The 8,621-nt window shown below is 40.3% G+C and overlaps 1 non-coding gene across 1 annotated transcript; it reads right to left on the reverse strand.

The window, feature by feature from the left end:
- Positions 1-4,633: 4,633 nt before the first annotated feature.
- TRNAL-CAA (transfer RNA leucine (anticodon CAA)) lies at positions 4,634-4,714 on the reverse strand. Its single transcript has one exon. It is a non-coding gene; the product is annotated as a tRNA-Leu (tRNA).
- Between the last annotated feature and the right edge of the window lie 3,907 nt (positions 4,715-8,621).

The following is an 8,621-nucleotide window of genomic DNA, read 5'->3' on the forward strand; positions in this document are numbered from 1 at the left end:
GCATTCTATGTCCAATATCTCGATCGAAGTACGGAGGTCAGAATAAATAGAATAATGATCATTGGAAAAAAGAAAAAAATCCTTTAGCTGGATAAGGGGCAGATGTAGCCAAGTGGATCAAGGCAGTGGATTGTGAATCCACCATGCACGGGTTCAATTCCTGTCGTTCGCCCATCGCATTATTGCAAATTCCAAAAATGCAATTTTCCATATTCCTAGTTATGTATTTACTTATAGCGACGAAGGATAAAACTATCGCTATATTTTTTTCCTTTTCCTAGTTCTTCTTCCAAGCGCGGGATAACCCCAAGGGGTTGTGGGTTTTTTTCTACCAATGGGAGCTTTCCCTTCACCACCCCCATGGGGGTTGCCCACAGGGTTCATAACTACCCCTCTTACTACGGGGCGTTTCCCTAGCCAACACTTAGATCCGGCTCTACCCAAACTTTTTTGGTTCACCCCAACATTACCCACTTGTCCGACTGTTGCTAAGCAGTTTTGGGATACTAAACGGACCTCCCCAGATGGTAATCTTAAAGTGGCCGATTTACCCTCTTTTGCAATGAGTTTCGCTACAGCACCTGCTGCTCTAGCTAATTGCCCACCCCTTCCACGTGTGATTTCTATGTTATGCATGGCCGTGCCTAAGGGCATATCGGTTGAAGTAGATTCTTATTTTCTCTCAAAAAACCCCTTCCCAAACTATACAAGCTTCTTCCAAAGCATACGGCTTTCTAGATGTATATGACGATCTCTAGACAGATGTATCTTATATGAATCATATGATGAAGTACCACATGAGTGGATATATAGGAAAGGAATCCAAATCTGCCGAATCGCTCATTTTATGATCTTCTACATCCTAGGTCTCTGTGTTCCGTCATCTGGCTTATGTTCTTCATGTAGCATTCAGATCGAATGACTCTATGAAATTATGTCGATACTTCCACATATTATGGGTAACGTAGGAGACATCCCTATTTTCCCCCAGGGGTCTTAATTACCAGTGCTTAGCTTTCAATTTGCCTCTGACCATCAAATTAAATGTGAATAACCTGTCCTCCTCTCTTTGAAACAAGGGGCGCTTCCGGTTCTGTGCGTGCTTCAAACAATTTTGTCTTCTCCATATTACCATATCTCTAGAGCCAATAATTTTCTATGAGGAACTACTGAATTCAATCACTTGCTGCCGTTACTCAACAGTTTTCTGTTGAGGTCTATCCCGTAGAGGTAGTCAAATTGGATCAGTGATCGATTTCTAGGTTTCGTCATAAACCTAATTGGTTACTGCCAATTACTTAAATCAATAGTTCAAACCACACTCAAAGGTAGGGCATTTCCCATTGATATAGGAACTTTTGTACCAGAAACAATAGTATCTCCAATTATAGCCCCTCTGGGATGTAAAATATATCTCTTCTCACCATCCCCATAGTGTATGAGCAAATGTATGCATTTCGATTAGGGTCGTATTCTATGGTTACGATTCTACCAGATATGTCTTTTTGATTCCGTCGAAAATCTATTTTACGGTATAGGCGCTTATGACCTCCCCCTCTATGCCTTGCGGTAATGATTCCTCTGGAATTACGAACTTTACCACAACGGTGCCGTCCATGGATCAAATTATTTCATGGATTGGATTTCACTTTCCTGTCTACGGTTCCCTTGCGTGTGCTCGGGATAGGTGTTTTGTATAAATGTTTTGCCGTATTATTAAGTATTCTCCATTAGTTTTTTTCTCTCTCTAGAAGTGGAACAGAATAACCCGTTTGAAGGGTAATGATCATACGTTTGTAATGCATTGTATGGCCCAGAATAGGTCCTATTCTTCTACTTTTTCCAGGTAGTCGATGGCTATTCACGGCTACCACCTTAACACCAAAGAAGAGTTCCACCCAATGCTTTATTTCTGTCTTAGTGAATCCCGATTCGACATTAAAAGTATATTGATTCTTTCCCAATAAACGAAGACTTTTTTCTGTAAATACTGCGTATTTAAATCCATCCATAAATCGACTTTCCCTCCTATGCTCTGAGTTCCAGTATCGATAAGAATTTGAGTTCTCATTGTTCTTATGTTATGGTACGAATGTACCATACCAATTCGTTATGTATGGATGATGGATGAGATTCCATGGATAGAGAGCCAGTTCCAATAGACTTATGGAATGTTCCCGTTCGTGTGCATCCAGCAGGAATTGAACCCGCAAATTTACCAATTATGAGTTCAGCGCTTTAACCATTAAGCCATGGATGCTTAACAGGGATCATCGTACATAGTAAATAACCAATTTTCATATAGAAAGACATATCATAGAAAAATGAAATATAAAATATTCCGAGATGGCAAATATTCAGAGATGACTATGAAAACACCTCTCTGGATCCTCGAACTGAAAGAGATATTGAGAGGTATCAAGAATCCTAATTCTCGCTATTTGGAATGGATCCAATTCTATTGAGTCTGACTCATAGTGATCATTTATATTTAGCAAAGAATGACCTTGGTTATCAAAGGATTGAACAACCGGGATCCATTTACTTATGATACCTAGTTGGCATTGATAATAAGGATCTAATGAATTATGAGTTTAATAGATCCTCTTTAGCAGAAAGACGTATATTCCTTGCTCATTATCAGAAAATCACTTATTCCCAAACCTTGTGTGGGACTAATCGTTTTCATTTACCATCTCATGGAAAACCCTTTTCATTCCCCTTAACCCTATCGGGTATTTTAGTGATAGGTTCTGTAGGAACTGGATAATCCTATTTGGTCAAATACCTAACGAAAAATTACGATTTTCCTTTCATTAAGGTACGAGGGCTTCTTATTCCACAAGAACGAAAGCACCTTTTCATTCTTTCATATACTAGGGGTTTTTACTTGGAAAAGACAATGTTCCATACTAAAGGATTCGGGTCCATAACCACGAGTTCCAGTGCACTAGATCTTGTAGCACTTAGCAACGAAGCCCTATCCATTAGTATTCCACATAAGAAATCCATTCTAGAAAAAATACAATTAGATTAGCTCTTCATAGACAAACTTGGGGTTTGCGAGCCAAGGTAAGATCGGCTCGGGATCATGGGACCCTTTTCTATCAGATAGGAGGGGCTCTTGTACAAAATAGACTTACTACGTAATAACACCATAGAATCTATCTATATAAAGATAAAGAGGCAATCGTGTCAGGAAGCGGGTTTTTCTTTGGCCAAAAGGTACTTCGAACTTGGAACGAGCATGAAGAGATTAACAAGACTTCTTTCTCTTTTGAGTTTTTCTAGCAGACCTGCCGCGCAAGATCTTTGGTCTTCCCCTGGAACCGATGAAAAAAAGTGGATCGCTTCTTATGTACTCGCTTAGAATGATTCTTCTCTATCTATAGTTCATGGCCTATTAGAAGTAGAAGGTGCTCTGGTGCAATCCTTACCGACAGAAAAAGATTGCAGTCAGGTTGATAATAGTCGAGTGACATTACTTCGTCGGTCCGAACTAAGGAATCTGTTAGAAATGTTTTGAAATGGATATTGTTCTCTCTTTGATCAGGGATTGCTATATCAAAAGAAGTGGAGTTTGAAAAAGGGAACGGAATGCTCAAACCAGAACATCTAGAGGAACGAATTTTCAATAGCATAACTTGGGCTCCTAGAATATGGCGCCCTTGGGACAATCTATTTGATTGCAGGTTTTTGTTCCGAAGCAAAGATATCCGCGGAGGCTGGTTCGTTCGTCCTATTCTGATATTCAGGACCAAGAGGTACTGGATTCTCTTTCGGATAGGCCCTGAAAGGAGAAGAAAGGCTGAAATGCCAACGGACCTCTGTCTATTCTCTAATTCACCCGATTCGATAGTACCCGTTTTTGGAACGTCCAGTGCCAAAGTCACTGAATGGGTACGTCACCAATCCAATCCCTTTGACAAATCGGATGTCATATTAGATATCATATTCTATATATATAGAAATATCATAGATAGAATAGACATATAGAATTTTTGGTTGGCAAATTCGAAGGAATCATTTAGTGAAAAAGGAGCAAAGAATGACAAAATACGAGACTCTACTAGTCTTCACTCTTGTGGTTTCCTCTTCCTCAGTTTCTATTTTCTTATTTGGGATCTTTCTTTTCATGGTTCTCATCTCTTCAACTCGCGATTTTCGCGAGAGAACCAAATCCAAGTTGGTGAAGATCATGATTTGGGCTGGCACGGGGATCGTTTGATCGATTTCCTTGATTTGATCGCTACTTAATGGCGTGCGCTCAAAGGATACAAACAGGGATTCGCAAACAAAAAGGGGAATTCATAGTCACTTTTTCCTGTCACGTAAAAAAACTTTACACGAGAGCAATAGAGGTTGGGATACATCTATCTCTTCTGAGCAACCTCTTTTGGATTCTTAAGACCACCCTTGCAGTAGGATACCATCTGCTTTGGGTTCTTTATTATCTCCTTCGAGGGATTTTTAGGATCGTTCAGGCTATATATATTTAGTCTATTTTGGCTTTTACTGTCTACTTTTCTCAGGGAGATGGTTAAGGACCTCAGAAGATAGAGGAGAGCGCCATGCCCAGATTTCAGGAATACCTCTACGGGGAATGCTCATTGAATGGGCATTCTCCATATTATGCCTTGAAGAGGACTCGAACCTCCACGCTCTTCAGCACGAGATTTTGAGTCTCGCGTGTCTACCATTTCACCATCAAGGCATCTTGAAAGTGAATCGTATTCCATGAAGATGATATCTATCTAATGTGATATATGGAATATATGACAAAGGTGGAGTCTTGGAGTATTTCGATCGGTCGGTCATATAGGCCTGAGTCAGACATCAAATAGCTTCGATTTGCATTATCCATATGACACCTTATATGTATCAAAATCGATATCAAAATCAAAAAGATGAAAGATGTACAATCCAATTTCTCGATTCAATAGAATCCCAAAGAGGTGCATATGGTACCCAAATAAGAATAGGATAGATATGTCAAAAGGAGGTCTGATTACACCTATTCCTAATCCTAAATAGAATGTAAGGACGTAGGGATTTCTATGTAAACAGAGTATCCTATTTCCATAGGCTCGAATGACCCCTTCTCATAATAAGAATGTGCACGGTTTGGTTCGGTATGGAATGAAGTTATAATCTGATGATCGAGTCGATTCCATGATTATAAGTTCATAACCCTAGCGCCCATCCCCATTTTGGGCAGAACAGATCTACTAGTTCTTTTATTCTATTTAGTAAGAGGGATCTTGAACTAAGAAATAGACCTAGCAGCTAAAAGAGGGTATCCTGAGCAATTGCAAGAATGGGGTTCATTGATATTCCTGGTATAGTAGATGCTATCACACATACAGTCATACTCAATTCGATGGAATTGTTTGATCTTAAAGGGGATCTTCTATAATTTCGCATATAAGGGGTTATTTCTTGGTTTCGTCCAGTCATTAATAACTTGATTATTTTTAGATAATAGTAGATAGAAGGAACGCTCGTAAGGAGTCCTATTGAAACCAAGAAATATAGGCCTACTTGCCATCCACACCAGAATAGATAAAGTTTTCCGAAGAAACCTGCTAGTGGAGGAAGGCCTCCTAGGGATAAGAGACATAGGGCTAAAGAGAGAGCCAAAAAAGGATCTTTCGTGTATAATCCTGCATAATCTCGAATGTTATCAGTTCCGGTACGTAGACCAAATAATACAATGCAAGCAAAATTTCCTAGATTCATGGAGATATAGAACAACATATAAGTTATCATGCTTGCATATCCATCATTTGAGTCTCCAACAATTATTCCAATAATTACATATCCGATTTGCCCTATGGACGAATATGCAAGCATACGTTTCATGCTTGTTTGAGTATTAGCAAGGAGATTCCCCAAAATCATGCTAAGAATAGCTAGGATTTCCATAAGAAGATGCCATTCATTTGATGAGAAATAAAAAGGAATATCAAGAATTCGTGTGGCAGAAGCTGAAGCAGCTACTTTCGATGTAACACAAAGAAAAGCAACGACTGGAGTGGGGGAGTCAGAGTCGAAAAGAGGATTCCTCGCTTCTTTCTCTCATGCAAAACCGTGCATGAGACTTTCATCTCGCACGGCTCCTAAGTGATAAAAGAAAGAAGAACTCGTCTTCTCTCTTTTTTGATTACCTTCCTCGCGTATGTATAAGACCGAATCCATTCTTTTTATTCTAGTTTTTCTTCTTCTCCTCTACTCCTTTCTTCTTCTCCCCATATTTTTTTTCTTTTTCCTCTTCTTATTTATTTCTCCACTTTTTCCTCTCCTCTTCTTCTCCTTCTTCTTCTCCTTCTTCCTCTTCTTATTTTCCTTTTTCCTATTCTTCTTTTTCTTCTTCTTCCTTCTTCCTTCTTCCTCTTTTCTTCCTTTTCATTATTTTACTTTTTCCTCTACACTAACCTAAAATGAACTAACCTAAAATCGATATCTACTAACAACCTAAATAAAAAATCTAAAAAACAGGACATATAATCATATATACACACATACATATAATGACACATATACATATATCATCTGAAAAAAAACATCATAGGGGGCGCGGCGGCACAGCGGCGGCGGCCAGTACAGGGAGGAGGAGGAGGGGATCGGGGCGGCGCTCACAGGGTGCGGCGACGGCTACGAGGAGGCAGGGCCGGCGGCGTCGGGGCAGGGGTGGCACGGGGTGGCGACGGCGTCGGGGCGGGGCGGGACGGCGTCAGGGCGGCGCGTCGGAGGCAGGGGCGACGACGACGACGGCGAGGCAGAGGGGCAGCCTAGCGGCGTCGCGTCGGGGCGGGGAAGACGAACTGAATGAAAATTTTCACAAGTGTGGCTTATATAACAAAGGCTTTAGTCCCGGTTCGTGGCAGCAACCGAGACCAATGCACCCCTTTAGTCCCGGCTGGTGACACCAACCGGGACCAAAGGTATCTTTTCAGCAGCCCAAAGGGCGGGAAACAGAGGCCTTTGGTCCCGGTTGGTGGCACCAACTGGGACAAAAGGGTGGAATTCGTCCCGGTTGGTGCTACGAACTGGTACCAATGCCACCCTTTAGTCCCGGTTGGTGCTACCAACCGGGACCAAAGGCCTTGTGCTTCCCGTTCCCAAATGTTTAGTCCCACCTCGCTAGTTGGCAGTGCCCCGCACCTGTTTATAAGCTCCACTGCCTGTTCCCTCTCGAACTCATCTGAACTACAGGCCAATGGGCCTAACCTGACACTGCTATGCCTGTGGGCCTGCTGGGCCTTCTGCGGGCCTGAATCCTGGCCCAACTAGCTGGGTTTCTAGTCGTATTCAGGCCGTCGTGGCCCAGTAGGTGGCATTTTTTTGTTTTCTTTGTTGCTTTAATTTTTTATTTTGTTTCTACATATAACAAAATACTTACTGCTGCTATTCTTATTTATTTTATTAAGGGTTATTTTTTTATTTTATTTTTTTCTACTTATTTATTTTATTTTATTTTGTTTCTACTTATTTATTTTAGTTTATTTTTATTTTGTTTCTACTTATTTATTTTATTTTATTTTATTTTGTTTCTACTTATTTATAAAAGTTTATTTTGTTTCTACTTATTTATTTCATCTTCTTTTTTGCTTTTTGTATTTATTTTATGAAAATTCTTTTTGCTTTTAATGTTTTGAACAGAAAATACTTTGATAATTTTAGTTGCATAAATTCTATATAATTTTAGTTTCAATAATACTAGAGGTTTATAAAAGCTTTTTAGTTGATTCCTTTAGTACCGGTTCTAAGGCTGTTACAAAGGCATTTCATTTGGTACCGGTTCTAAGGCTGGGGCCCCACGATCCCCTTTAGTACCGGTTCGTGGCATGAACCAGTAATAAGACCCTGAAATTGAAAAGCATTTCAAATGAACTACGAAAAGGTTGAAAGTTGGCATGGTATCATCATTTCGCCCATATAGCATGTGCTGAAAAGTTGAGAGGGTTATGGCAAAAACTAGATGCACTTCGTGTACAAAACGGACAATCTGTTTCGAGATATCAGGGTTCCATACAGAAACTCGTCTGTTACAACAGGCATTTCAAATAAACTACGAAAAGGTTGAAAGTTGTCATGGTATCATCATAATAGTTGTGGAAAGAAAGTCTTCACTTTTTCTTCACTTGTGTGCTTTGCTTATTGCGCTGTAACCATGGTATCATCATAATAGTTGCGTTTATCAGGATGCTTGGGCCAGCCTTGACTTTGAAGGGAGGAATTTCATGAAAGTTTTCATAATCTTTAGACATGTCTGTCTTGCCCTCCACTCCCACGATGTCCCTTTTTCCTGAAAGAACTATGTGGCTCTTTGGCTCATCGTATGATATATTCGCTTCCTTATCTTTTCTTTTTCTCGGTTTGGTAGACATGTCCTTCACATAGATAACCTGTGCCAAATCATTGGCTAGGACGAACGGTTCGTCAGTGTACCCAAGATTGTTCAGATCCACTGTTGTCATTCTGTACTTTGGATCTACCTGTACCCCGCCTCCTGATAGATTGACCCATTTGCACTTAAACAAAGGGACCTTAAAATCATGTCCGTAGTCAAGTTCCCGTATGTCCACTATGTAACCATAATATGTGTCCTTTCCCCTCTT

This window comes from Aegilops tauschii, chromosome 4 (genome assembly GCF_002575655.3).
Source record: "Aegilops tauschii subsp. strangulata cultivar AL8/78 chromosome 4, Aet v6.0, whole genome shotgun sequence".
Taxonomy (NCBI): Eukaryota; Viridiplantae; Streptophyta; class Magnoliopsida; order Poales; family Poaceae; genus Aegilops; species Aegilops tauschii.